The following is a 22,810-nucleotide window of genomic DNA, read 5'->3' on the forward strand; positions in this document are numbered from 1 at the left end:
TTATAAACCTAGGATATCATGCAGAGCTGTTAGGATGGAATGACGCAGGTCCTGTACTTTGCACCAGGTCTGCCATGCAGCAAAAGTCCCACTCATGCTAGCTGTAGTGAATATTGTTATTCTGATCGAGCAGAATTCTTGGGAGACTAAATGAGATAATGCAGGGAAAGTTCTCATACTCAATAAAAGAACATGATTGTTAAGAATTCGAGTTCTGGAGCCAGACTGCTTGGGTTCGTATCCTGGATCCACAACCCAAGAGTGGGCAAGTTCCCTCACCTTACTGACCCTCGGTTTCCTCATCTGTAAAAGGGGGGCAAAACTCCATAGTATTGTGAGGATGAAGAATGCATGTAAAGGGCCTACCTATTCCTGGCAAATGCTAAAGCCTCAATGAAATTTAAAAATTGGCAATTATTAGTGGTTACTCATTTCAAGTAGTATCTTTGCATCCTCCACCAGTTAGTTACACACAATCTTCACAACATCTGATTATACACAAGACTGTTTGGATAAATATTAATAGTTTATTAGCTGCCAGGTTTTTTTCCAGGTGGTAGAATACGTCAGATTCAAATTCCACTGCTTTTTCAAGTCGGATGATGTTCACAAACCACTTAAAGTTACTGTGGAATTAATAGGCAAATAGCGCGACCTCTGCTAAATGCCACGTCCTCGACATTCAGTATCAACGTTGTTTGCTGTCAGTCACTAAGTCGTGTCCGACTCTGTGATCTCATGGATGGTAGCCGGCCAGGCTCCTCTGTCCTTGGGATTCTCCAGGCAAGAATACCGGAGTGGGTTGCCACTTCCTTCTCCAGGGGAGCATCCCAACCCAGGGATCGAACCCATGTCTCTGGTTTGGCAAGTGGATTGTTTACCGCTGAGCCACCGGGGAAGCCCCATCAGTATCAATAGTCTGTGTTATTAACAACGATCACCTGTCCTGCACCACACACGTAGCAGAGAGCTTTGGTACCCATCACACTTCAAAGTGAGGCAGCATACCCGCTTTGTATAACGGAGATGGAGACGTGGAGAGGCCAGGGGGCAGCCAGCGCTCACACTAAGGTGTGTGTGTGTGATGTCACACATCCGGAGTGTGATGGCTACCAAAGCTCTCTGTTACGTGTGTGGTGCAGGGCAGGTGCTCGTTCATAACGTGGACTAGTGATACTGATGGGGCTTCCCCGGTGGCTCAGTGGTAAAGAATCCACCTGCCAAGCAAGAGACGTGGGTTTAATCTCCAGATCGGGAAGATCCCCTGGAGAAGGGAATGGCAACCCACTCCAGTATTCTTGGCTGAAGAATCCCAAGGACAGAGGAGCCTGGGGGGCTACAGTCCATGGGGTCGCAGAGTCGGACCCGACTTAGTGTCCTGAGTCAGGCTGTGTTCTCTCAGTGGTCCCTTTCTGAGCTGAGTGCTGGCGTCTTGGGCAGGCATTGGCTCTTATCCACCCCCTTACCAGCCTTCCTCTCCCCACTGGGTCTTCTCTGCGTAAGGAAGATATACTTCTCTGGGTTTTGAAGAACAACAGCCTCTCCTCTGTGTTCTCCGTGGAGCCTCCCTTTGGGGGTGGATGAAGTATTGTCTCTCCTCACATTGCTGCAGAAGCTGCAGTGACCTGTAGATCAAAGAGCTGGGTAGGCTCACCTACCATCCAGCTTTGGGGGCTTTGGGAGCCCTTGTGCCTTCCACAACCAAATGGAAATGTTCTTCTGAGTGTGTGAGGTGGGTGCTAGAGTTCACATGTAATGAAAGTGACCAAAAAAAGCAATGGACTGAGGGTTAACTTCGGACCTGCCATGAAAAGTCACTGCCCCGTTCTGAGCACCAGTTTCCCCATCTGGAAAATGGGGAGCGTGAATGAGTTGCCCTGCCTTCCTCACAGGATGTGGTGCTACTGTGCAGCTTATTATAAACCTCAAGGAACAACGTGCAGAAGGTCACCCAGCTGACTGAACACAGATAGTAAGTATCTACTCTGGGGACAGCATCGTAAGAGTTTCTTAAGCACTGACAGCGAAAATCCTTCACATTTCCCAAGCCACCGTTGATCGGATGCTTCAGTTCCGTTGCATTCTTTTGATTGTAAGTGACAGACGATGAGGACTGAAAGGAAGAGAGACAGACAGAGACTGAGAAATCCTAACGAAAAGAAAAGTGCTTTGGGCAAAACGATGAGACCGGAGGGAGATGCAGGAACAGGGAGGCGCCCACGACAGAGGGACTGAAAAACGAATGCAGAAGGAAGGAAGGATGCCAGGCCGGAGAGCGAGGCGTGGGCGGGACCAGAGGTGAGGCCTGGAGGGGCTGAGGCTGGGGAAGGCGGGCGGAGGGCGCGGGGTGGGAGACCCGACACCACCCAGCGCTGGACCACGAAGGCCCCGAGACACGGTCCTGAGTGACGGATGGGCGAGAATCAGCGAGTGAGTGGCCACAGGACCAGGGCCGCGTGACTCCTCAACTGCGTGGCTCTGAGTCCGGTTGAAGAATGATATGTGCTCCCCAGACCCCACCAGAGAAAAGCCCATCTCATTTGGTTCCTGATGCCAGAGCCTCCTCTCGACCCCCAAAGTCCAGTCCAGAAGACCAGGGTCTGCTTACCACTCAGATATTAACCTTTGCACGTTAGATCAGGGATGGCTAGAAGGCCACAGGAGTGTGGAAACTCGAGGCCGCTTGTCCAGCCCTGCTGCTCTCCCAGTCTGTTGTGAAATTCACTCAAGGCTCAGAGGGGAGGAGACCTGTTCAAATCACAAAGGGAGACAGAAGCTGCCCAGAAGCATTGCCTGAGCCTCCTGGCTTTGAGAAGTACAGAGGATGGGTGGGAGTGGAGAATGAGGGGAGGTCTGAAAGCTGGGAGGCTGGGGCAAGAGGGAGGCTTGGGAGAGAAGAAGGAGGCAGGTGAGAGGGTAGATGTTGGGGAGCAGGGCGGGGGGTGCGAGAGGCAAGGAGGAAATGGGGGAGGGGCGCCTGTGCCCTGTGCCCAAGCCGGTGTTCATGTTCACAGAGGGGTCCCCAGCGCCCAGAAGAAGGCCCAGCACTTGCTGGTATTTGATAAACATTTGCTTCAGACCCCAAGGCAGAGGAAACCCTTCTGGTGACACTCCTGCCCCTGGCCAGAGTCTACCATGGCCACCCTTAGGACTGGGGGTGAGCTGGAGCTGAGGTTAGTAGCAAGGCGTGGCAGAGCTGGGAGCGGAGTTGAGACCTGGCCTAGGAGAAAACTGATATTGGGCTGAACCGTGGTCAGGGCTGGACAGGGCAGGGGTGTGTGGGGATGCTCAGAGCTGGGGCTGGTGCTGAACGGGATTTTGAGGTGGGTGCTGAGGTCCAGTCTGAATTGAGCTGGTGCAGGAATGACCTGGAGATTTGGGCCAAGGCTGGATCTGGGGCTATTGGAGGGATAGGACCTGGGGCCCCTTCCTTCCCTTGCCCTGGTCCCATGCCCCTCTACACCAAGGCCTGCCCAGTGGGTTCTCCCCAGAGTCCCGCCTGAGGCCCCCTGGAGCCCAGGTTCCATTCTGCTCAGGGTTGGAGCCTGAGACACGGAGGTGCCCCAGGGTAGGGAGGTAGGAGGGGATCCAGCTCCCATTGAGGTGGAGCATCCTAACAGCTCTGCTGGACCGGCCCAGAGGAGCAAGGCCCTGCCACTGACTGCCTGTTCACAAGTGAAATACCAGTGAGACTTGCCCTGAGGCCACCGTGAATGTGCGCCAGTGTGCAGTTTCTTCCGTCCCTGATTTTTCAGGAACCTGCCCTGCAGGGCAGGGTTCTTCCCAGAAGTTGCCCCAACCCCTGAGTTCATGGGTTAATGGGAGCCTGGTTTCTGCCGCACAAGGCTTGGCAGGGAGGTGTTGATGGACCGGAGAGCAGAGATCAGAACTCTGTAACTGGGAAGAGCCAAGATCCACACTCTGAGTCTCTGTTCCCACCTCTGTAAAACAGCACAGGACCTGCTGTCAGGCAAACCTCCATTTTATTTTTTTTAATCATTATTATTTTTATTTTTAATTTATTTATTTTAATTGGAGGCTAATTACTTTACAATATCGTGGTGGTTTCTGCCATACATTGACATGAATCAGCCATGGGTGTACATGTGTCCCCCATTATGAACCCCCCTCCCACCTCCCTCCCCATCCCATCCCTCAGGGTCATTCAAGTGCACCAGCCCTGAGCACCCTGTCTCATGCATCGAACCTGGACTGGCGATCTGTTTCACATATGGTAATATCCATGCTTCAGTGCTGTTCTCTCAGATCATCCCGCGACGTCTTTACATCTGTGTCTCTTTTGCTGTCTCACATACAGGGTCATCATTATCATCTTTCTAAATTCCATATATATGTGTTAACATACTGTATTGGTGTTTTTCCGTCTGACCTACTTCACTCTGCATAATAGGCTGCGGTTTCATCCACCTCATTAGAACTGATTCAAATGCGTTCTCTGTAATGGCTGAGTAATACTCCGTTGTGTAAATGTACCACAGCTTTCTCATCCATCCATCTGCAGATGGACATCTAGGTTGCATCCATGTTGTAAACAATGCTGCAATAAACATTGGGGTACACGTGTTTCTTTCAATTCTGCAATTCTCTATTTTAGTCTTAGCTCTACGACCTGTAAATAAATTATCTCCCTGAGCCTCAAGTTCACACCTCTAAAATAGGAAGAATCTCTGCTGCATAGAGCTGTTGAGAGAGTCTGGCCAACTCAGTGTCTGGCTTAGAGAAAACGTTTGCTGACCCCTCCTTTTTGTAGAGGCTCAGCAACTAGACTCTGGGCTCAGAGAGGTCAGGTTTAAATCTCAGCTTTGCCACTCATTATCTGGGGGAATCTAAGCAAGTCACTTTGCCTTTCGGGGCCTCCGTTTCCTCATCTGTAAAATGGACAAAATAAGAGTATCTATCTCATAGGAACACATTGGTCAGAGGAGACGGTTGCAAGCAACAGAAGCTGACTCTCTCCTGAGTGCAAAAGGGATTTATCGGAAGGACCATGGGAGCCCACAGATCTACAGGAAGCTGAAAGACTAGGCCTAGAGCGTGGCCAGAAAGCAAGGAAAAATGCAGGACAGAGCAGAGGCCTGAGCAGCCCAGGTGAACAGTGATGACCCCGGCAGTCCCTGGACCCTCCCATCACTCGTTCTCAATGTTCATGGCCCAGCCTAAGTGACGTGACAATGCCCTGCCCGTTTCTTTGGTTTCCATAGTGGAGAAACGTGACTTCCCACCACTGTAGGTTCACCAGGGATTCCCCAGGGATCATCAGGTACTCATGAGAAGGCAGGTTGGAGGTAACAGCAAAGTTTCACGATCGGGGTCTTTGAGGACAAAGTAAGACAATACCCATGGTTCCCCGATGCCTGGCACCAAGGAACACTCCTAGAATGGCAACCACTAGCTGTGGTGGCCCCTGCCTGCAGAGACCCCTGGACAGTATTAACAGAGGCAGATACCACGGAGAAGGCACTGGAGCTCACCAGGAAACTGTCTACTCTTCAGGCAGCCTGGTGTGAAGAAACAAGCCCTTGAGGGACTTCCCTGGTGGTTCAGTGGGTTAAAAATCCACTGGCCAATGCAGAGGACAAGGGTTCGATCCCCAGTCCAGGAAGGTCTCACACGAGCAAGGCAACCAAGCCAATGCGCCATGACTACTGAAGCCCACACATCCTAGAGCCTCTGCTCCACAAGAGAAGCCGCCACAGTGAGAAGCCCATGTGCAGTTAGAGAGGAGCCCGCCTGCTGCAATGAGAGGAGGCCCACCCGCAGCCACGAAGACCCAGCAGAGCCAGAAGGGAAGGAAGGGAAGAAGAAACAGGCCCTTGGCCAGGAGTCCAACTCCACTTCTCATCGCTCCCCTGGCACCAATTAGCAACACAGTTCTGACAGGCCCCTCACCAGCCCTGAGCTCCCAGGTTCTCAGCTGAAAAAAACAGCATCGATGCTGCTGGCCCCTGTGGCTGTGTGACTGGAAGTTGGGAGGAGCATAGGAGATAACACAGGGGAGTATTGTTTTGAAATGTTTCATGTTTTCTAATAAATCTAAAATCTTTTAAAAATGATTCACATCCCATAAAATTTACCCTCTTAAAGTATACAATCCGATCGTTTTTATTATAGTCCCAGGGTTGTGCAACCATCACCACTAATTCCAGAACATTTCATCACCCCCTCCCCCTGAAAGAAACCCTGTACCCATTAGCCGTCACTCTTCGTTCCTCTGGCTCAGCCCCTGAAAACCACGAGTCTGTTTGCTGTCTCTGTGGATTTGCCCGTCCCGGGCATTTCACATAAGTGGGAATCATGCGACATGTGGTCCTTTCTATCTGTTTGCAAGGTTCATCCGTGTTGCATGGACATCTCAGTCCTTTTTCACGGCTGGACATTCCACTGAAGCATGTATCACACTCTGTTTGCCCATTCACGCAGGACCCTTTTTAGCACACGCAGGCTGGGGCTGGGGCTTCCAGTGTTCTCAGAGTGAGAGAGGCCAGGGCAAACCAGGAGGAGCAGCCTTGTCTGGATGGAAAGGTGTGCGGCAGCCTGAGCAGATCAGTCTCTGGCCCTATACACTCTTCAAGTACCTGAAGTCGTTCCAGAAATCCCCTGGATTCTGAGCATAGAGAATTATTGCTACCCGGGCACTGAGATTTCTATCACCTCTGCCTCAACTCCCAGGCTATTGTGTGTACGACGGTGGGGGCTTGCTGGGGCTGAGGAGGTAGCAGACCCAGTCCTGGGCCAGGCACATGGTCAGCGCTCAACATGTACTTGGATGGATAAACGGACGGATGGAGACATACGGATGACTGCATGGAAGGCAGCTAACAGAGGGGAATAGGCTGAAGGTGGGTGGATGGAAGGATGGAAGGCTGGAAGGCTGGATTGCTAAATGGATTGGTGGGTGGTGCTGGCTCTGCGTTCTTGCCAAGACCTACCTTATGCGAAGGCGAGAGAGAAACTGTTTGCAAAGAGAGAAATCCTAGCCCAAGGTGTTCTTGACCTAAAGGACCTATCTATCATTCATGGACTAACTCCTATTCAGGAAGGACTGAATCTCAAATCTTTGGAGTTTAAATCAAAATGGTCTTAGTTGTGCTTGGCACATAGTAGGTACTTAGTCCGTGGGAAGCAAATGGATGAACAAGCCAGTGGCTTAAACAATAAAGTATCTCTCTTCTCCCCACCGTTGCATGCATCCAGAGAGTGACACTCACTTATAAACTAGTAAAGTGACACCCAAGGTCATCCAGCAGACCAGGGGCAGAGAGTGGTGTGGAATCCCAGCCAACTAGAAGCCCAGCATTCTTTCCCCCGTACCTGGCATTTCCTAGTCCCTGATCTCAGTGGGGACATCTCATATAAACCGGACAAGACGTTCCATGCCTTGGAGTTTGCGTTCTCGTACTTGTGACAAGGAGGTCACTGAAGTGACCACATGTCTATTTGATGTTTGTTTGAGAGCAGTTGTGTGCACAGACTCAAGAATGAAAAGGCAAATACATCTTGTCAGCAGCTTCCATCTTCCCGTTGTCCAGCTGCAGCACATCAGGTGTATGGGGCGCTCGAGATAAGCTGGCTTTGACACATCACAGATGCCTTCCCACCTCCCAGGGAGGTTGTGACGGCCCCTTGTGACAGGGACAATGACATTCAACATCTGGGTAGCAGCTTATGTGAGCTAATGGCTCCGCCGGGCACACAGTAAGTGCTTAATGAATGGTGGCTGCTTTCATTAAATAATAACACTCCCCGGGGCCCAGGCTTCCTTATCAGGCATCATAGTTTTCAGCAGCATTGGACTGGGAGTCAGGAGGTCTAGTTCTAACCTCAGCCCTGCTACACACTCTCAGTGTGACCATGGCCGTCTAACCTCCCTGGGTCTCAGTTTTCCCATCTGCAGCATGGAGATAATCATACCTTCCTTTCAGGGCTGCTAGGGAAACAAGAGAGACAGGCTATGAGGGTCCTTTGCATGTGGTATACTAAGCAAGGGGTAGCAAAATACTAGGGGTCCACTCTGGCCCAGCACTTGCTCTGGTAAATAAAGTTTTATGGGAACACAGTCACACTCCTTCACATGTGTATTGTCCGTGGCTTCTTTCACACGACAACAGCAGAGTTGAGTACTTACAACAGAGTCTGTAAGGCCTGCAAAGCCTAAAACATTTATCATCTATCCATTTACAAAAAGTAGAAGCGGCCAACTCCTGTCATTGAGCAGGGATTCCCAGGACTTAGCTGCACAGATTCCTCCCCCTTTCTTGGGAACTTGTTAGAAGCGTATTCTCAGGCCCACCTCAAGGCTGCCATTCAGTAACTCTGGGACGAGGCCTGCGTAACTCCTTTTTGACAAGTGTTCCTAGCGATTCTGATAAAGGGAGGTTCCCAGTCCAGATTTTGAAACAGACTGGGGTAGACAGAGCTGAGATCAAAACCCTACTTCTCTGCATCCTATCTGTATGACCGGGCACAAGTTATTTAACTTCTCTGAGTAGGTATCCTCATCTGCAAAATGGGATGACAATGCCTGTCCCTTAGGGCTCCTGGGAAAGTTAAACATAAATCTCTATGGAGTGCTCAGTTGGGTCTGGGTCCTCAGCAATTGACAGTTTTCTTTTTCTTTGATGGGGACAGCTTTTAAAGTGTTTATTGAATTTGTTACAACCTTGCTTTTGTTTTATGTTTTGCTTTTTTGGCCCCAAGGCCTGTGGGATCCTAGCTCCCTGAACAGGGATGGAACCTGTAACCCCTGCATTGGAAGTGGAAGTCTTAACCACTGGACTGCCGGGGAGGTCCCGACAGTTTTCTTTCCTTCCTGCATCCCTATACATTCTCTTTTAACCCCTGGGCAAGCTTCTTCTCAGTTCTCCCAGCACTCTCCCAGTGCCCACACCCCAGCCCTGCTGCAGCTTCGCTGCTGACGGATCTCACGTCCCCAGCATTTTGTAAGAGGCAGCATCGGGGGGCCGGTCTGCTAGAGCCTGGAGCTCTCGGCCTATTTCTGACACTGAAACTGTTGCCAGCTCCGTGTTTACACATTTACTCTCATAATATTTGCTTTCCGTGGCCATTATTTGCCTGACGTCAGATGAAAATGATCAGCTCCCCATGAGGGCTTTCAGAAAGCAAGGTCAGCTCCTCCCTATCCCCCCTTCACTGTCCCATCCCTTCTCTCCGTTTCCTAAACTAATCACCCTCCAGGCAACGAGTAACTTAACAAAATGTGCTGACATGAGACCAAGAGAACAGGTACATTCTGATCCCAGCCTATCACTGACTTTGGCAGTCTTGGACAAGTCTGGTTCTTTCCCTGAGCTTCGGTGCGTCATCTCTGCCCTGAGAAGTCTGGCTTATCTGGTCTCTCAGGAGCCTCCCCACACCACAGTTCTGTGACTCGGGGACCCTAAGATCCTCCCAGGTGGGAAGATTCCAGAGTTTACCTGGCTCTTCCCTCCCAAGCTGATGGAAGGATAGGAAGAAAGAGAACAGCGATTGTGAAAACAAAGCCACACTTCTCTTTATCTGCAACCATGCAAACAGCACAATCTTTCTCTCATCAAGATAGAAAAGGAAAACAGAGAAACTACAAGCTTTCCTATTAAATCATCTCCTGGAGGCATGTTCCTCCACTACAGCAAATACTCCGCACCCCCAAATATCTTGGGGAGCCTGGGGAGGGACCATAAGTTGAGCTTCTCCCACCCATCTGCCACTTATTCATGCTTACTTAAGTCACAGGTGAAGCCAACTATTCCCCAGGGCCAGTTCTGTTTCCCGGGGAGGAGCAAGGGTTATGCACAGGTTCAAGAGGAGAGAAAATTGCAAAAATCAATTCAGGGAGTCCCTGATCCCAGTGACACGTCCTTCCGTCTCAAGTATGCAGTGAGGGTGCAGTGGGAGGGGAGCCCACACCTCCAAAGGACTAAACAAATCTTCACCGGAGACCTCAGCCTGAAACACTGTGGAAAGACGCAAGGAACCCCACCCTGCCGGGCATGAGGCAGGCGGGATCGGGCAGTGGTTGAAGGAGATCCGTGAAGCCAGACAGACCCTGCGCAAGCCACGTCATTCTACCAGCATGGGCTCCGCCAACTGTGAAATGGAAATTGGTTAGGATTCATTCCTCGTGGGGCAATTGGAATTTCAGGAAGGTAGTCAGGGGAAAGGCCCAAGCCAGTTCTAAGTTCACGTAGGGCTTTATCAGACATTCTTCTCCTGCCTTGAGAAGTGTTGTTGAATGATGCTTTGAGGATAGTGTGTGTGTGTGTGTGTGTGTGTGTGTGTATGTTAGTCGCTCAGTCGTGTCCAACTCTCTGTGACCCCATGGACTGCAGCCCGCCAGGCTCCTCTGACCATGTAATTCTCCAGGCAAGAAGACTGGAGTGGGTTGCCATTTCCTTCTCCATTGAGGGTAATAACGATACCTTATCAGGAATCAAGATTGCCGGGAGAAATACCAATAACCTCAGATATGCAGATGACACCACCCTTATGGCAGAAAGTGAAGAGGAACTCAAAAGCCTCTTGATGAAAGTGAAAGAGGAGAGTGAAAAGGTTGGCTTGAGCTCAACATTCAGAAAACAAAGATCATGGCATCTGGTCCCATCACTTCATGGGAAATAAATGGGGAAACAGTGGAAACAGTGTCAGACTTTATTTTGGGGGGCTCCAAAATCACTGTGCATGCTGATTGCAGCCATGAAATTAAAAGACGCTTACTCCTTGGAAGGAAAGTTATGACCAACCTAGATAGTATATTCTGGAGAAGGCAATGGCAACCCACTCCAGTACTCTTGCCTGGAAAATCCTATGGACAGAGGAGTCTAGTAGGCTGCAGTCCATGGGGTCGCTTAGAGTCTGACACGACTGAGCGACTTCACTTTCACTTTTCACTTTCATGCATTGGAGAAGGAAATGGCAACACACTCCAGTGTTCTTGCCTGGAGAATCCCAGGGACTGGGGAGCCTGGTGGGCTGCCATCTCTGGGGTCGCACAGAGTCGGACACGACTGAAGTGACTTAGCAGCAGCAGCAGATAGTATATTAAAAAGCAGAGACATTATTTTGCCAACAAAGGTCCATCTAGTCAAGGCTATGGCTTTTCCAGTGGTGATGTATGGATGTGAGAGTTGGACTGTGAAGAAAGCCGAGTGCCGAAGAATTGATGCTTTTGAACTGTGGTGCTGGAGAAGACTCTTGAGAGTCCCTTGGACTGCAAGGAGATCCAACCAGTCCATTCTAAGGGAGATCAATCCTGGGTGTTCATTGGAAGGACTGATGCTAAAGCTGAAACTCCAATACTTTGGCCACCTCATGCGAAGAGTTGACTCACTGGAAAAGACTCTGATGCTAGGAAAGGTTGGGGGCGGGAGGAGAAGGGGACGACAGAGAATGAGATGGCTGGATGGCATCACCGACTCGATGGACATGAGTTTGAATGAACTCCGGGAGTTGGTGATGGACAGGGAGGCCTGGCGTGCCGTGATTCATGGGGTCGCAGAGTCGGACACGACTGAGCGACTGAACTGAACTGAACTGAACTGATCAGGCATACAGAAAGTCTGAGTTCTGAGAAGCACTCACACAAGTGCTCTCTTTACAGCATCACTGACACCAGCCCACAGGACAGACACCGTTGTTCCCATTTTACAGCTGCTGAAACGGAGGCTCAAAGAGGCAAAGCCAAGTGTCCAGAGCTCACCGTGACTCAGCAGCAGGCCGAGGGCCGCGGCCTGGCCTCTGGTCAGGGCTCTGGCACATCCTCTCACAGGGCAGGGCCCGTGTGACCTGAGAGGGTCTAGCTGTGCTCAGGCCCTAGCCCCAGGCCTACCAGGCTCTCTCCAGACTCAGGTGGACGGACGGCTTTCTGGGCCATCTGCGGGAAGCTCGTGGAGAACTGTGAGGACACAGCGCCCTCCAGTGGCTTCTGTGTAGCAGTGAGCCGCTGAAGTCGCTAGTGCGCGCCTGTGCACTCAGGAGTCTCTGATGTTTTCAGATAAACCTCAGTTTCACAAGGGCTGCAGCCTAGATCAGGGGCACAGTCCCGTGACTGCCCGCACCTGTCCCAGCTGAGCCCCAGGGTCACCGGCTCCTTGACCCCAAATATTCTCTCTGTCCCATGGCTCTTAGAATTCCATCATTTTAACCTGGGAAGAAACTTAAGCACCACCTAAACTATTTCTTTGCACAAAGGAAATTAATTTTTTATATCTATTTTATTTTTGAAATTTTATTTTTTAGGCCTTGTCATGGGGCACGTGGGATCTTGGTTCCCTGTGGTTGCTGCTCAGTCGCCCAGTCGTGTCCGACTCTTTGTGACCCCATGGACTGCAGCATGCCAGGCCTCCCTTTCCCACACCATCTCCCGGAGTTTGCCTAAGTTCATCTTCACTGCATCGCTGATGCCGTCCAGCTGTCCCATCCTCTGATGCCCTCTTCTGCTTCTGCCCTCAATCTTTCCCAGCATCAGGGTTTTTTCCAGTGAGTCCACTGTTCACGTCAAATGACCAGAATACTGGAGCGTCAGCTTCTGCATCAGTCCTTCTGGTGAATATTCAGGGTTGGCCTCCCTGAAGATTGACTGGCTTGATCTCCTTGATGTCCAAGGGACTTTCAGGAGTCTTCTCCAGCACCACAGTTCAGAGGCATCAGTTCTTTGGCGTTCTGCCTTCTTTACAGTCCAGCTCTCACAGCCGTGCATGACCACTGGGAAGACCATAGTTTTGACTTAGTTTCCTGGCCAGGAATCAAACCAGCGCCCCCTGCGTTGGGACCATGGAGTCTTAACCACTGGACCTCCAGGGAAGACGCCAACACAGAGGAAATTATTGAACGCAGAGTGGAGACGGCACGTCCAAGGTCACAAGGGAAGTGAGTGGAGACCAGAGCCCAGATGGCCCGTCTTTTCATTCAGCCCCGGCCAGAAGTTCAGAGAAGCCGGGTTCACCGACCCTGCACCTGCCTCCCACCTGCTTCCTTTCTCCCCTCTGCCCCTGGGGTTGCCAGACACACCAGGCGGAGTTGGGCAGGTCGAAGAGGCAAAGCGCCAGCAACAGGCACTCCCAGTCCTGATGACTGTGTGACCTTGTGCAGGTTACTTAGCCTCTCTGTGCCCCAGTTTCCTCCTTGGTGAAATGAAGAAATAATAGCACCTACGTCACAGGGTTGCCATGTGGACCAAATAAGACGTCAAGCAGAAAAGACCAGCGGCACATTCCGGTAGGCAGTGGCCAGCCCCCAAACACGTAACCCCTGCCACAACTTTTATATCGTTGGTGCCCTTAATTCACTGGCTCACTTCAGAGGGCTGAAAGGTCTCCCAAGTCCATCTCTCTTCCTCCCTTCTCTCGCTCATTTCTTCTCCTCAAGCCTTAAAGCGGCAAAGGAATCCCCAGCCCTTGAATTTCACGTCTCTCCCATGTGGGGTGCTGCAGACGAGGTGGCCTGGGTGGGAACTGAAGAGTGGACACTGCTCCCTTGCAGGTCATCAGGCCACGGTGAGCCGGGCTGAATTTCAGAGATGGGCTGAAACCCCACAGGGTTCCTCTGGGGCCAAGAGGACATGAGCACGAGCAATACCTTCCAGGGCTTCTGGCATGATTCTAAAGGGCCCAGCTCTATCAGTTAGACGTCACCAGGCTCCGCTCTCATGATGGAGCCTTGAAAATCCCTCCTTGGTTTTTTTTGCTTCCCAACAGGCTTGGAGGCAGGCAGATGTGGGGTTAAATCCTGGCCCTACTGGTTACAGAGCTGTGTGATGTTGGCAAGAGACCTGACACCTCTAAGCCTCAGTTTCCTCACCTGTAAAGTGGGGTGATGACAGGATTGTACAGAGCTGTTGGATCTGGAAGAAGGTGCACAGTGCGGTACATGAAGTGTGGCCCTTCGACTCGCTTTTGAACAGCAACTCAGGATAAATTCAGCATTTTGCCCCCAAAGTCTGCTCTGTCTCTTGGCGTGCCTGTCCTGGTAGGTGGCAGCATCTACCCAGTGACCCAAGGACACGAGACTCATGTCCTCCCACCTTGTGTCAGCTCGGTGAGGGAGGAGTCAGTTCATCACGCCTTCCTTGCGGCTGACCCTGTTCACCCTGTCCAGCCACTGCTCTTGATCCAGAATTAGGTTCTGATGGTTCCTCCTTCCGCACAGCATGAACAGTAGCTACTCAACAGATGGAAGTGATTCCTTCTATTACCACCCCCCATACAAGATGCAAATTCTCAGAAGGCAAGCTATATCTTATTTGGGCTTCCCAGGTGGTGCTGGTGGTACAGGGCCTGCATGCCAATGCAGGAGACATAATAGACGTGGGTTCGACCCCTGGGTCGAGAAGACCTCCTGGAGGAGGGCATGGCAATCCACCCCAGTATTCTTGCCCAGAGAATCCCGTGGACAGAGGAGCCTGGCAGGCTATGATCTATGGGGTCTCAAAGAGTCGGACACGACTGAAGCAACTTAATACACACATATCTTATTTATCGTTGTATCCCCAGCAAATAGCATGGGCTCTGGCCAGAGCAGAAGTTAGTAGATTTTTTTAATGGAAGAATGAAGGGATGTGACTGAAAGAAGATAAAAAATATGTAAGAACTGCCATTTATCTGATCATGAGGCAGTGACAGAAACACGCAGGGCACTTTACAAAGCGGTGTCTTGGAATTCTCACCCCAACCACGGAAACAATGTCTGTCTCCCTAGTTCATAGGAGAGGAAACTGGCTCAGAGAGGTGCAGACCCCTGCCAGAAACCATGGCGATGATGTTGGTGACACAGCCCAGACCCAGAATCACTCCTCTCTGGCTGCAAACCCCAAGTGATGTCCACTTCTCCACACTGCTTCCTAAGAGGGGGGCGAGTCATAATAGCATCCAGCACCCGAAGGAAATAATAACTGCATTTATTTCAGTTCAGTTCAGTTCAATAGCTCAGTCGTGTCCAACTCTTTGGCTTGTTAAAGTTGTCAGGGGACTTCCCTGGCCATCAGGTAGTTTATACTTCACCCTTCCAATGTAGGGAGCACAGGTTTTATCCCTGGTCAGGGGAGTTCCATGGGTTTTGGCCAAAATATGAATTAATTTTTAAAAGATTAACGAAAAAGAAAGTTTTTAGTTGCTCACTTACTATCTCATTTAATCCTCACAAGGAGGGAGGCTGCTATCTATCATCCCCATTATACAGATGAGAAAACTGAGTCTTAGAGAGCTTGGGTAACTACCAGCAGACGCCGGGCTCTTTACTGCTACATAAGCCATCTGTCCCCCAGATGCTTGGGGTACTGGATGCAGCACAGAAGGACAGACCTGGAAGGGGGAATCTTGGGTCTGAAAGTCAGAAGCAGTATAGACAAGGACACACAAATGTCTCCAGGCCTTCAGAACCAGGGTATTAGGGTGCCCAGGAAACGTTGCTGTTATTACTGGTATTAATAACATACTCTATTATTACAGATGCTATGCAGTATCTGTATGTAATACTATCAAATTACTTACACTGTCCTGGTGTGTTACAGTTTTCAGAGCCCTTTCACATGCCCAACCAACTTTTCCTCCCCAAAGTCCTTCAAGATATACAAGGCAGGGGATAGTATCACAATCTTACAAAACAAATAGCTTCTGTTAAAGAGTCCGCCCACGATGCGGGAGACCTGGGTTCAATCCCTGGGTTAGGAAGATCCCCTGGAGAAGGGAAAGTCTACCCACTCAGTATTTTGGCCTGGAGAATTCCACGGACTGTATAGTCCATGGGGTTGCAAAGACTCAGACACGACTTTCACTTTCACTTTCAGAGGGGTAAGGCGAATACCTTAAGGTCATGTAGCAAGGAGGTAGTCACGTGGATTTGGACCTACGGTGTTCTGACTCATCTGTGTGGTTTCTCACGTACCTGCAGCCTCTCTCAGACCCTGCATGGTATAGCACGGGTGTTGTTTAGAAGGTTGATGGCGTGTCAGCAGAGGAGGATGGGAGGAGAGAAAGCAGGACCATTCGGGATCTCAGGAGGGCAGTTCTGCCCTGCACTGCGGCAACTGGACAAGTCAGAACAGAACAAGACAATCCGAGCCTCCCGGGCCCCTCCCCCGGTCTCAGCCTCCGCTCTGAGCTGCAGGCCAGCCCGGCAACCCAGAGGCTGACACAAGGTGGCGCCCTTGGCTAGGGAGCTGACGAGTGAGCCCGAGGCCTGCAGACAAGGCAGCCGGTGTTTCCGCCCAGCCTCTGATGAGCCAGCTTTCCATTTGAAAGGCTCTTCCTTCCAAGCCTCCTCTACTGAAATCCTAGGTCAGTCCTCTGGAATCCACAGATAACCGAGCCACATGCTGAATCAGGGGTGGGGCACAGTTACGGCCAGTCCGGTGCATCCAAACATGGGTGGATGCAGATTTTAAGGGTTTGAGCAGAGAAATCTTTCTAAAGTTTATTGAGCACTTCCAATGGGATAGGCACGATGCTAAGGGCTTCCTCTGCATGTAAGGTTGTCAGATAAAATTCAGGGCCCCCAGTTAAATTTGAATTCCAGGCAAACAAGGAATCATTTATTAGGATAAGTATCTCCCATTTATTGCACAGGGTATATTTGTACTAAGAAAAATTATTCCCTGCTTATCTGGAATTCAGATTTCACCGAGCACCCTGTATTTCTATTTGCCAAATCTGACAACCCTATCTGTATTATTTCATCCTTACAGCCACTGAGGAGGAAGATTCTGGAACCGTCTTCAGCTTAACCTGCATCGTAGCAAGTCTGATTGTCCAGGTTGTTGTGCAGCAGGTGACGCGTGCGGCTGTGGTTCCAGCTCTGCCCGTTGCCCAAATCTGCACCAATTTCCTCCCTGATCAACACAGGGGGCAGAAGGAAAAAAAAAAAAGACCGAATTCCTCTGTTCTGTCCAGGAAGTGACCGGTTAAAACGGTTTCTGAAGGCGCCAAATGGAAATATTCTCCATGTGATAATAATAGAGGTTCCATTGTAAAACGGGAAAGGGTCTTAGAAATCATCCAACCAAGAGGCAGTTGAGATTTGGGGCTAAAACTTGGGCTCTGGAATCAGACTGTTTGGCAAAAGCCACGCTCTGTTCATCATCACCTGGGAGATTTGTAGCAAATGACTTTGCTTTGCTTTCACCATTAAGAATATGAGGAAATGCTATCATGGTGCGGCTGTAAGGATTAAATGAGCTAATACACATACAGCACTTATTTTTTATTTTAAAATTTTTTTAAAATTGGAATATAATTCTTTACAGTGGTGTGTTAGTTTCTGCTGCACAACAAGGCGAATCAGGCATATGTACATATACACATACCCCTTCCCTCCCGAGCCTCCCACCCTCCTCACCCCGCCCCTCCAGGTCGTCACAGAGTACCGAACTGTGCTCCCTGTGTGTAAGCAGCTTCCCACCAGCTGTCTGTTTGCACTTGGAACAGTGCCTTGTGCTTGTGAAAGGCGCTCAGTCGTGTCCAGTTCTTTGCAACCCCATGGACTGTACAGCCCATGGAATTCTCCAGGCCAGAATACTGGAGTGGGTAGCCTTTCCCTTCTCCAAGGGATCTTCCCAACCCAGGGATTGAACCCAGGTCTCCCGCATTCCAGGCAGATTCTTTACCAGCTGAGCCACAAGGGAAGCCCAGCTATCCACTTGGAACAGTGCCAGGCACTTGCAAGCACTTAAATAAATATAAGCTCTGTATGTATGTAGTCCACCCACTTCACTGCACAAAGGGGATCACTGGAGCCCAGAGAGGGGGCAGTCTTGCTGGGGCCACACAGCAGGTAAGTGGCGAAGCCGACCCTCAGTCCCAGGTCTCCACACTGGAGGTGGGGATGTCCGTCTCAAAGGAAGAAGGGAGAGGAATCAACGTCACGCAGCAGGGAAGAGTCCAGTTCTCGACCTTCCAACCCTGGTTTCTCCCATGACAGCTGGTACAGTGGAGTCCTACTACTCTGAGATCATTGACACAACTGAAATCTTCTGGCTCTTTTTCTCCAGTACAATAGCGTAAATTCACTTTATTCCCTCCACGAACATCGACTGGGGTGGGGTGTTGGGGGGGCAGGCTGCCACATGCCAGACACTGGGTTAGGCACACAGGATAGAAAAGCAAGTAGATACTAGGAGACCCTGGTGTGATTAGTAGCAGGAGTGGGTACCTCAGGGCCTGTGGAAGCCAGAGGAGGGCCACGTGGCCAGCAGGTGAGAGTGATGGAGAGGCAGGTGAGAGTTGATCTGAGCCCCGCAAGGCAAAGGCTGTTGGCCAGGCAAACAAGGGGCAGGAAGGACCTTCCAGGTCGAAGGGACAGCACAGATGAAAGCCTAGTGAAGTGAAAGTGAAAGTTGCTCAGTTGTGTCTGACTCTTGGTGACCCCATGGACTATACAGTCCGTGGAATTTTTCAGGCCCGAGTACTGGAGTGGGTTGCCATTCCCTTCTCCAGGGGATATTCTCAATCCAGTGATCAAACCCAGGTCTCCTGCATTGCAGGCGGATTCTTCACCAGCTGAGCCACAAGGGAAGCCCAAGAATACTGGAGTGGGTAACCTATCCCTTTTCCAGTGGATCTTCCCAACCCAGGAATCAAACCGGGGTCTCCCGCATTGCAGGCCAATTCTTTACCAGCTGAGCTATCAGGGAAGCCCTGGCAAAAGCCTAGAGGCAAACCCCAAAACATGCCATCCTCTGCATGGCCCATGACAGAGACTGGGGTTATATGCAAGTGAACCAAATGATCCCCACAGTGCCCTGAGTGGGCAGGGTAGCAAGCTCCCTCCAGTGGGATGGCTGCCCCACGATTAAGAAACAGTCAGGCCAAAAAAGCTCTCATGTCATAATGAAACCACTACTCACCCAAACTGCTAAGCAGGACCCAAATCAATGCACTTAAGGAGGGACTCTGCCTTGGAGACGGGCTTGGGTTTGCCCTTGGTGCTATTTTGAATATGAATTCATTCACCATGGAATGGAGGCCAGGTATCACAGCACATTCTGAGAGTAACCAGAATCAAAGCTGGGTGTCGGCGGAAGGCAGAGCTTCGGCAAATCTCCATCTGTCTCATCTTGATGTGTTCGATAGATGCAGAAGCACGTTCTGATTGCTACCAGGTCAGCGAAGCAGGCAGCCTTGCCCTTTGCGGTTGGTGTGGCTACAGCCCCTGGGTTCCGGAGTTTCCCCCCCAGCTGGCTCTGTGCTCACTTGGACCTTCCTCTGAATGTCATCAACACCAAGGTCATTGGCAGCACTGCATCTCTGAGGGGCCAGGGGTATTTGCTGGTTATTGGATGATATTTCTTCCCGGGTCCTAAGGGAGCCTCCATTGTGTGAATGCCAGGAAGTCTGGATTCCTGCATTGCTAAGACCGTTGACATCATCTTTGCCCAGCAGCTCCTCTCCAGCAGGTGCTCGCCGTCCGCTGCTGGGCACAAATCTTTAGTCAATATCTCCTGGACTCACCAGGGCGACCCCAGCATCATTCTCACGGGCGTGAGGTTTCGTCTCTGCTGAAGGCAGGTTACAGCCATAAGCCATAATTGGCCACAGCCAGCCAGCTGTCTGAGTCAAAACAATGGGGACCGTCTCTGACTCTTGCCTGTCCCTCAGCACCCCCTTGGCCATCAAGTCCTGCAGCTCCTTCCCACCCAAGCCTCTCCCTGCCCACTTTCTCCAACACCCCTCATGACCACTCTGGTCAAAGCCACCATGGTCGCAAGCCTGGGCACCATCTTAGTCACCGAGCAGCCTGTCTGGCAGCCTGTGGTGCTACCCCATAGTGATCTGTTTGCTGTTCTACTGCTAGAGTGACGACGCTAAAATTAGAATCGGACCTTCTTGCTTAAAACCCTTCCTGCCACTCATTCAGTCAGTCAGTTATCCACTTCTTCAATAAATATTTTGGTCTGCTGCTGCTGCTGCTGCTAAGTCACTTCAGTCATGTCCGACTCTGTGCGACCCCACTGACGGCAGCCCACCAGGCTCCCCCGTCCCTGGGATTCTCCAGGCAAGAACCCCGGAGTGGGCTGCCATTTCCTTCTCCAATGCGTGAAAGGGAAAAGTGAAAGTGAAGTCGCTCAGTCGTGTCCGACTCTGCAACCCCATGGACTATAGCCCACCAGGCTCCTCCGTCCATGGGATTTTCTAGGCAAGAACACTGGAGTGGCTTGCCGTTGCCTTCTCTGGTATTTTGGTCTACCACATGCCAAACATCATTTATTATACGGTTAGGAATACGTCGAGACAGACGAAATCCCTGCCTTCATAGATTGACCGTCTAGTGCATGTGTATTGAGAAATAGACAAGGAAACAGGTGAACGTTGTCAAGTAGTGGTAAGCACTGGGAATAAAAATAAAGCAGAGAAGGAGATTTATTGATGGAGGAAAATGCCATTCTCTCTAGGATGGTCAGGAAGGCCCCCCGAGGATTGCTTGAATAGAAACCTGAATGCAGTAGGGGCCCAGCGCTACACGAGATGTGTCCTGGGCAATAACAGGATACTTCATTTCATGAAAAACAATATCCCATAGGAAACAGTAAAATATTTTCTGAGTGCATAAAACTTAGCCAAAGAGAATTGGTTGGTCATCTTTGCAAAAACCTGGGAGATGTTTAGAAAAGCTTTCATTAGCTATATAACCTTCAGTAACTGACTTTCATTAGCTCTATAACCTTCAGTACCTGACTTACCAGGCTTCTCTGGTGGCTCAGATGGTAAAAAAAAAAATCAGTCTGCAATGTGCAAGACCTGGGTTCGATCACTGGGTTGGGAAGATCCCCTGGAGAAAGGAACCCACTCCAATGTTATGGCCTGGAAAATTCCATGGACAGAGGAGCCTGGCAGGCTACAGTCTATGGGGTTGCAGAGTCAGACACGACTGAGTAACTTTCACACAACTGACTTACCGTCCCATTTCTGTTTTTCATCTATAAAATGGAGATTCTATCATTAATACCCACTCATCAGGTTGTTCTAAAGATGTAATGAGTTAATGCATATGACGTGCTTTAGCATGGCTCCTGGTACTTGTCAGCTAAGATTCAGATCATCATGTCATCACATTTTAATGGGGATCAGGATCCCTTTGAGATTGTGAAAATGCACACATGTTCACACACAATTCAACCTACGTTTTGGATGTTTACCGATTCCCTGAGGTTCATCCACAACTCTCCCCAGTGGTGGGGGAGGACCACATGGACAGAACTCAGAACTCCAACTCCAGATTCAACTAGAGAAGCTCCATGTTAACATGTTTTACATATTTGCATATTGTGTTTCTACATGTGATTTCATTGGAAGAAAAATATGAAAAGGGCTCTTTTCCCTCTCATTTTGCACATGAGGAAACTGAAGGCCAGTAACGGGTAGAAACACAATCCAAAGTCACAGAGGAAATTAGAGGCAGAGTCAGAACGAGAATCTAGATCTCTTGTCTTTCAAGTTAGCGGGAAATATGTAAGGGAAATTGGCAGAGGCCTCATGATGGTCCCACTCGACGGGGCATAGCTTAGTGGACGAGAGCATGGGTTTGGAAGACAGGCCTGGGTGTGAATCCTGAACCGGCCACTTATTCACCTTGAGTAAGTTTCTTCACCTCCCTGGCCATCAGTTTGTCCTAAAATGACATAAAAATACTCAAAAGCCTTTCATCATGAGGAGCAGTGCTGCGTGTGGGATAGAAGAGCAGTTTCTGTGAACATGTTTGACAGCAGGTTCAGATGCGCCTCAAAGTCCTTCTGACCACGCGTGTCTGCATTGCCTGATAAAAGTGATAAGACAGTTGCTAAAAGAATCTGTGAGGTTGAAGGGAACGAGGTTTTGACGTGCAGAGAGCATCAGGCCTGGGTACAGGTTGGGGGAGTGGAGAGGGTCTCTGCGGGGGCTCGGCACCTGCTCCACGTGCAGTCCTCAGTCGTGTCCAATGCTCTGTGACCCCACGGACTGTAGCCCGCCAGGCTCCTCTGTCTATGAAATTCTCCAGGCAAGGGTACTGGAGTGGGTTACCGTTCCCTTCTCCAGGGGATCTTCCCAACCCAGGGATCAAACCCAGGTCTCCTGCGTTGCAGGCGGATTCTTTACTGTCTGAGCCACAACATGTAGTTGCGCCCTGTACGCTACTTTCTGGACAATTCTACCTGGGACAAGATGATTCTGTTGTTGCATTTACTGCTCCTCAACTGCATGCTTAGGGGAAGAAATTTTGAGACACACACATAATATCAACTTCACAGAACTGTTGTGACATTTGAAAAAGACAGTGGGTGCAACAAGGTTCACTCTGTACTTGGCATGGAGTAAACATTTAATAAGCGTGTCCTGATTTTGGAAACGTGAGGTCACTGTCATTGTTGAAAGCAAGAACCACAAGTGATGGGGTGTGGTCTGTGCTGTCTGTCACAGACTCCCTCAGACTCGGCACAGCACCTGGCACATAGTAGGTGCTCAATAAATTTGGAGGAACGACTATAGCCTGGGTGGGAAGATGAGCAGCAAAATGGGAAAATGCTTGTTGGGTTCGTTATAAAAAATACAGAAGCATAATGGAGAAGCCTTTACAAAACTCTTGGGGAAATTGCTCATTCATGCAGCCAGTGCACGTTCAGTGAGCGCTTTCTCTGTTCCAGGCACCGTTCCCAGTGTGGGGACTGAGCCGTGAACGAAGCGGGCTGTTTTGTTCCTTTGGGGTCTCTGTTCTCACGGAGCTCACATTTAAGTGTGGGGAGATAGATAATAACGTGGTTTAATAATTGGGGCCATGAAGAAAAATAAAGTGAAAGAAAGGATCTAGGAGTAATGGAGATGCTGTTATA

The sequence above is a fragment of the Moschus berezovskii genome, chromosome 2 (genome assembly GCF_049115385.1).
Source record: "Moschus berezovskii isolate FMDL1 chromosome 2, NW_MosBer_1.0, whole genome shotgun sequence".
In the NCBI taxonomy this organism is placed as follows: domain Eukaryota; kingdom Metazoa; phylum Chordata; class Mammalia; order Artiodactyla; family Moschidae; genus Moschus; species Moschus berezovskii.